The sequence below is a fragment of the Mastomys coucha genome, unplaced genomic scaffold (assembly GCF_008632895.1).
Source record: "Mastomys coucha isolate ucsf_1 unplaced genomic scaffold, UCSF_Mcou_1 pScaffold20, whole genome shotgun sequence".
Classification (NCBI taxonomy): Eukaryota; Metazoa; Chordata; class Mammalia; order Rodentia; family Muridae; genus Mastomys; species Mastomys coucha.
In genome coordinates, this window is record NW_022196903.1 from 139502146 (window position 1) to 139510204 (window position 8059).

Below are 8059 nucleotides of genomic sequence, written 5' to 3' on the forward strand. Positions count from 1 at the left end.
AGATGTTCTTAGAGTCTCTGGCTAGAGCTTGTCCTGTCCCTGCTGCCCTGCAAGTCCCCTGCGACTCCGCGAGTATTACTTCTTAAGTGCTGTGAACCATACATTAGGTACCTCTAGCCTATGCCTAGCACAGTCCCTCTCCTCACAAAGTTTACTTTAGTAGGGGAGAGAGACCACAAGAACACATGCACATACACGCCCGTGCACACACACAGTGTGAAATGGCAAAAAAAACTTGTGTTCAGTAAATTCATCAATCAGGAAAGGGAAAAATGGAACGGATGCCACATCAAGTCAGCTCTCAGCAGAGAGCCTCCAGGACATACCTAAGCATTGGCCTAGAAGACGAATACTAACAGGTAATTCTCCAGTACTTATCTAAGCACTGACCCAGAAAATTAATACTAACATGCAATCCTCCAGGGCATACCCAAGCAGTGACCTGGAAGATGAATTCTATCAGATAATCCTCCAGGACATACCCAAGCAGTGACCTGGAAGGTGAATTCTATCAGATAATTCTCCAGGACATACCCAAGCAGTGACCTGGAAGATGAATACTAACAGATACATACCCAAGCAATGACCTGCTGAACCATCTCACAGCCCTTCAGCAAGTATTATTTCTTAAGTATATTTCTCCAGGACATACCCAAGCAGTGACCCGGAAGATAAATACTAACAGGTAACCCTCGTTTGGCCAGACATGAACTCAGCTCTGCTTCATTCCATGCTCATAACCTATACCAGGGGGAAACTGAGGCCCAAAGAGGTTAACACACTTACACAGGAGCTGGCTGGCTGAGCGTTCCTCCCACTGCTATTAATATTCACTTCAATAATTCAAGGGGAGGCTCTGTCGGGCAGAGATAGACTGCTCATTCATTTTTAATGAGCCGTGCAGGGAAATGGGAGCATTTAGCAGAGCTCTGAGTTCCTCTGCCTTCGATGACATCTGCCCCTTGATTCTCAGCTAATACACAGATTGGGCATTTGGCTGACACGAGCCGATCGCAGACCTCAGAAGGCAGGTGTCCTCAGAGCAGACTGGAAGCTTGTGAGATCTCGTGGAAAGCAGGCAGTCTGGCTGTTGCTAGAGGGAACAGCATGGGGTTAACATGCAAAACGTCCCCACAGCCACAGGTGTGACCGCTGCCCCTGTGCGACAGGTTCACACGGCAAGTGTGAACACACTTAACTCCTGTCACTCAGAGTCAGCTCTTTTAGGCTCTGCCTCAGGTTACCTCTTCAGACTACTGTCACTACAATTTAAAAGCTGCCCGCCACACTTTCTGCTTGGCCCTCTGAGACTTATATGTGCCAATGACTGTAGGAATTCACCCAAGTAGGACATTTTGATTGATTTCAACCAAGCCCACTTATTAGAGGCACCAAGGGAGCCATTAACAGCTCCAAGTCCCAGGCTGAACCCTTGGAGATCTTGACCAAATGGGTCTTGATTGAGTGCAGGCAACAGTGTTCACAGGATTGCTGGCTCCCAGGGGATCTGCTGCATGGCTGTGGTGGAGCCGCTGGTGCAGGTGAAGAGAAGCCAAACAGGCAGATGAGGGAGTTCTGCACTCTCAACACCGCCGACGATGCCTCAAGACCCCTTAAAATACACACGACTCCTTGGGTGGACACAGCTTCAAGTCCCCTGTCCCAGTGCTGAGACCTTAAGGGAGGTCGGCATCAGAGCACCCAGGATGCTCTCCTGGATGGAAAGGCAACACGTGAATCCAGAAGGCCCGGCTTGAAGGTGAAGCTAAGGGTAATGGGTAAAGTCATTTGATCTTTAAGATGACACCAACTACCTCATTGGTGCACGGGTGGCCTACATAGATGTCAAGATCTGACTTAGTGTGGTGTTGCGGAACACCGTCTTCCTGGCGGGATGTGGCTGTCACCTCCTTGAATTCTCATCAGCCGTGATTACCCACTGGAGAACGAACACAAGATCTGGCTGATCTATGTCTTCCGTCATGGATGGGGGCGGGGCTTTCCAGGCTCAGTCCCTCTCTGAGGATAAGGAAGTAGTTTTACAGTTGCTTGAAGAGAAAGCGCTTTTCCAGTGATGGAAAGGCCCAGGAGTTCCCCTGCACCTATACATAACCAAGTAAGCTCACTGTTTCCCCAGGCCAGCTCTGAGTGGAATCACTTCTTTGGTTTGTTGGTGGTGACCCATCTGGGGTGGAGCAGACATTTGTTCACACACTGCAACCCAGGGGAGGTTCACGCAACAGCTAGAAAGCACAAAGGCAGAAGGCAAACCTGGAGAAAGCAGTAATTCTGTCCTGCTGCAGCCACAGAGACCAAGTACGGTTCTTAAAACCCAGCGGTTGCTCAGCGAAGGAGGGAATTTACCAACCACCTTCAGCACCACGAGATGTGATCTGCCCCAAAATAGAAAGCAGGTTTCTGATTGGCCAACAGTCTGCTCTACCTTGGTGGAGCCTCCCCCACTGTGCTTGCTTATCCAGTAACAGGATGCAATTCAACACAACACAGCCAGTCTGAGGACGTCTGTGGGGAAGTGCCTGCTGTGTGGGCATGAGGACCTGAGTTCAGCACCCATGTAAGATCTAGCATGGCAGAGTATCCTGTAACCCCACCCATCACCAGGGTGGCGGAGGGGGGAGGGGCTGTGGGGAGAGGGTGGGCAGGTGGAACCTGGGTTTGCTGGTCAGCACAGACTAACAGGTTAGCTTCAGGTTTAGTGAGAGACCCTGTCTCAAAACAAACCGCAGAGTGTTAGAGAAAAACACTGGCATTGGCTTATAGCCGCCAGACAAGTACACACCCTGGCACACAAATGCTGCTAAGAATACATTTGTTTATATCTCTTGGTCTCTGTGCTTTTACAGGCACTTCTAAGAAAAGATCAAGGGGAAGAGTTGTTGGGCTGAGAACAGTGAGTCAGCTAATGTGCACGCGTGCGCGCGCGCGTGCACACACACACACACACACACACACACACACACACACACACGCACATGCGCACGTGCGCGCGCACACACACACACCTTTTCAAGTTAGCCGCACACTGTATAATAAGAGGGATACATTCTGAGAATTGCCTCACTGGGCAATTTTGTTCTTGTGTGAACATCGTCCAGTATGCTTGCACAGACCTAGATGCTGCAGGCCAGTTTCTGGACACAGCCTCTCGGTGTAACCAGGAACTGCACGACCAGGCTGCTGGTGTACTGTGGTAGTCTGGCCTTAACATACAGGAATGAGAGGAGGTGCACCCAGAGAGGAAGGGGGCACTAACAGCACTATTAGTGTCACCAGGCATCACATGCTCTACACTGTGCTGGGCATGCTTAGAACTGGCAGCTCAGTCTGTTAGCCACCTGAGCATCAGCACAGACACGTGACCGTGTCCCCCACTAGGATGTGATGCTGGCTTTATCTAAATGTGAATGGCTAATCTAAATCTCAACTCTAACACAGCTCCACGGTGCCACTGCCATGCATAGCTGTCTATAATCAAAGAGTCATTTGCAACTCTTGATCATAAAACACAAGGGTAGACCTTAAGGAGTTGGTGACCAGTTAGACTTAACATGTGGAAGCGACAAATAAAAAAGGGATACAAATGAATACAGAACACAGCGTAAAATAGGAGTGTGAAGCCCCATGGCTGGCTTTGTGACAGGCTGCAGACTGGCTGGGGGTCCTGGAGGACCCATTCCGCCCCGACATCTGCACCTAGGGCTTTGTACAGTATATTCACAGGAGCAGACACTTGTTTGGGGCAGCCTGACTAGGGGACACAATGAGGTCCCAGAAGCTTATGGACTATGATTCTGCCACCTTCTCAAAGCCAACACTCAGCTCATCTTCTGGAGCACCCCACCCCTACCCCGGGCTCTTCTGCCTTTCCTTTCCTGTGGGCCACTTTTGCCAAAATGGATGCCAAGGCTGGCTATTGTGAACACAGTTAATGCAAAATAAATATAGAAAAGCTCTGTCACTACAGGTCACCGAAGTGTGGGCTCTGTCACTACAGGACACACAAATGTGGGCTCTGTCATTATAGGTCACACAAGTGTGGGCTCTGTCACTACAGGTCACACAAGTGTGGGTTCTTTCCTCTCTTTGAAACGCCGGTCATAAGATATTTGTCTCAGGTAACCTTTGGCTTTAATAAAAGCTTAGTAGAGAAAGCTTCTAGCCCTTCTCAGGGAACTCTTGCACTTCCGTGTCTTCAGAAGTCTTAGCTTTACAAATATCCAGGGGATTTACAGGAGATGCTGCATATAGCCTGTGTGCTTACGGTCTCAAGTTCACTTTAATTATAAATGTACTACGGAGGGAGGGAGAGGAGAGGGAAAAAGTGGGGTGGGGAAAGAGGCTACTTGGTGCCCAGTTTCTGAGTGACAGTGAGAGGCTCTTGCAGAGGAGGCCATGGTGCCTGTGTGTGCTCATTCTCTGGAGTATGCTCGCAGCACTCCACACAGTGTTTGGGAATTATCCTTTCCCAGTGGCAGTGGGAATGCCAATGCTCTCTTTCTCTCTCCTCTCCCAATCTGTTTCTCTCTCTGTGCTTTATATATTATATCTACTTTATATGTATTACATATACACAAGTGTATATGAGTGTATATATGAACTCTCCCCATAACTGCATTGAGTCATCACTATATATCCCTTAAGTTTTGCTAGCACCACACAACAGAACATCACCCCAGCTTTACAGATGGAGGGCAGTTGAAGCTTCAAGGGCTTGGGTAACTAATTCTAGCCAGTTGGGAGGTCTGAGTTCAGGAGAGCTGATGTCAGAGGCCAGTTTCTGAGGCCTCCCTAGCCTGTTCTCTGTTAGCCACGGCTCTACAAGGCATGACAGCCAATGCTGAGTGTCAGATGACACCTGAGACCCCTTAACACACCCACAGGCTCCAAGACAGCACTTCTGAATCTATGCTGTGAAGGCACAAGCAGCAACATGCAGACCCATGGCCAGCTTCTGAGAGGTTCAGGTGGGGGTGGCGGGGGCTGTAGGGGAGGCAGGGGCAGCAGGGGAGGCAGGGGAGGCGGGGGAGTTGGGAGGTGGTGGGAGCCAAAGGGGCCAGGTCTTCACTCTCGCACTCCTGTGCCTGACAGTGACAGCCCCTCAGGACTCCTTTTTCTCACAGTGCCTGTGAGGTTAGCAACCCTGAGGTCTGGTCAGAAACAGATGACTCAGAAGGAAGGTGGCAATAGAGTAAGAGGACGCAGGCAGGTGGGCGCAGTGAGAGGGCAAAACTGGCAACCAAAAAGTAAAACCGGCCGGTCAAACAGTGAAAGCATTCAGACCCCTCTAATGAAGTTACCACACGGCTGCAGTGCAGACTTGGTTTGGACTGGAGTCCATTCGAGGCTCCTCATCTTTGCTCTTGTCTGTCGTTGTGGGTTTGGACTGGAGTCCATTCGAGGCTCCTCGTCTTTGCTCTTGTCTGTTGTGGTGGTAAAAATAATCTGAGAAAAGCGACTTAAGGAAGGGCGTCCTGTGGCTCACAGATCATGGCACTGTCCAACACAGCAGAAGCCGCAGTCAGGAAGAAAAGAGCGATGAATGGCTTAGCTTCCCTCACTGCCTCCTTGTATACAGTCCGGAATCCAGCCCAGGAAAGAGGCGGGTCTTCCCACGCCAACTGAGCCTACCAACAGAAGCCCAGTGGCATGACCAGAGGCCAGTCCAACCAAGAGAGCCCCTAGCTGTGCCCAGAAGCATATCTTCTAAGGGATTCTAGATTCTGTCAAGTCGACAACCCTAACCATCACACACACCCCCAACTGTCCCTATGGCTCTTTGTGAACTGTGAGGACAGACATCACACCACCAGTGAATGGGGTCTGTCCTAGTTAGAGTCACAGGTGCTGTGGTGAAGCACCATGAGCAAGCGACTTGGGAGGGAAGGGCAGGAGCTCAAGCAGGGCAGGAACCTGGAGGCAGAGCTAATGAAGAGGCCATAGACGGGTGGGGGGGGTTGGGTGGGGTTGGGGAGGGGGGCTGCTCACTGGCTTGCTTTCCATGGCTTCCTCAGCCTGCTTTCTTACCACCTGACCAGGAGTGAGCCCTTCCATATCAGTCACTAATTAAGAAAATCTTGTGCTCCTAGAGCCACGGCAAGTGTGACTGTTGTGTAGCGGGAGTAGGTGGCAGAGAGAAGAGAGGCCATGTCTATACTCTGCTGCGTCTCAATGATCAGTAACCTAACACTCCTTGAAAAAAAAACAAACCTGAGATGACCACCAGTCTAGTGTGAGGACAGGGAGCAAGCCAGACTAGGAGAACCCCTCCTGGCACCATGGACCCCAGGGCAGGAACGAACCTAAGCTAGATGACCTCCACAAGGGGGCTACCCGGGCAGGTCTGGGTGAGGAGCTAACCTGAGATGATCACCAGTCTGGCACCACTCAGGCCTGTGGGGAGTGGTTGGATTGTGGCAAAGACGACCCAGACACTCAGAGACACCCAGTGCCACTAAGAGGAACAAGTAAGTGGTGGAGAGATGGAAGAGAAAGAAACAGAAGGACATGGACACAGTGAAGAGGGGTAGGACTGGAGACTCCAGGGTAGCAGAACAGTCTCATTGAGTAGCTGGTGATGCCACCTGGGACCATGGTGGGGTCCTGGCTTGTGCTGTCACTGGAGACCAGTCTGTGGCCCTGCAGCATCAGGGATGTGTTACCACTAAAGGCCAGCCATGTCTCAGGGTATCTGAGGAGTCCCAGTGGGGAGCCCAGTACTGACAGAGTAGCAGAAGCCAGAGGCCTAGTATCAGACCAAAAGCCATCACAACGAACATTTGCAAGCAGTGTGGACAAAAGGGTATGCTGTGGAACACACTGGGACACACTACAGCTGCCATAATGAAAATGTTTTCTCTGTTGAGGGGTTTTCAAGGGGGGAGGGTAGGTATTGGAGGAGAGGGAGATGAGTGGGATTGGGGTGCATGATGTGAAAGTCACAAAGAACCAATTAAAGGTTGAAAACAAAAGAAAAAGAAAAAGAAATGCCCGACAGTCTTTGCTATGGGCCAGTCTTAGAGGCATTTTCTCAAATGGGGTTCCCTCTTCTCAGATGACTCAAGCCTGTGTCAAGTTGACATAAAATTAGCCATCACAGGCTCCCTGGTTCTCTTCTTAGACCTGACCAACTCCTTACAGCGTTAATTTCAGAGATAATGGTCTCCTTAGAGTCTACCTTCAATCTGACTACAAAGACATCCAAGAGCTCCTTGGTTGCCTTTGTTTTCGGAGTCATTGATAAAACTATTACTGAGCCCTCAGCTGGTATACCCACTGTCCTACAGGGCTGATGTGAGGATTACACACTGTCCTACAGGGCTGATGTGAGGATTACACACTGTCCTACAGGGCTGATGTGAGGCCTTTGCTCCATACAGTAGACAGGCAGTTAACCAGGCAGCCAGCCAGCGGAAAGCTAAGTGGTCAAGATCAACCACAAACCTTACAGTAGACAGACAGTTAACCAGCCCAGCCAGCCAGCGGAAAGCTAAGTGGTCAAGATCAACCACAAACCTTTCTTTGAAGGAAATGAGGTTTCCATGTCTAAGATACAAAATTCAGATTCAGACGTCGTTTTGTATCCTACCAGTCAGAGTTACTACCAAACAACCGTTGCCACTGACTTTAGACATGTGCTTTATGATTGTTTGGGGGTGGGCAGTCTTTAAACCCTGCCAGGTGAGCGCTGTCTGATGCCTTCTGTGCTTTTTACAGAGGACCAGTCCTTACATAAGGCACATTCTGAAGTAACAATGGTCTGTACCACAGAACTACATTTTGGGGTCTGCAAATACCCCTTACTAACTCCTCTCTCTCTGAGCTGACACAAGGAAAATCTTACAAGCTAACAAGGTCTCCATAGCTGGTCTTCTTGACAGTGTAATATGACGTTCATGGGCCAGGCTCTGTCCCTGTAATGACTGCTCATAAACCACTCAAGTAGCATATTGCTCAACTTCTCATTCATGTGCTGGTGAGAGGCAAACACGGGGAAAGTCCCCTCTCCCCCCCTCCCCTTTCCCTCTCTCCCTCCCTCCCT

General features: G+C 50.1%; 1 protein-coding gene and 1 pseudogene across 6 annotated transcripts in view; one reads left to right on the forward strand and one right to left on the reverse strand.

The window, feature by feature from the left end:
- Lmntd1 (lamin tail domain containing 1) overlaps positions 1–8059 on the reverse strand; it is a 229170-nt gene that overhangs the window by 64201 nt on the left and 156910 nt on the right. The window lies entirely within an intron of this gene.
- Positions 6097–6209, forward strand: LOC116100202 (annotated as a pseudogene).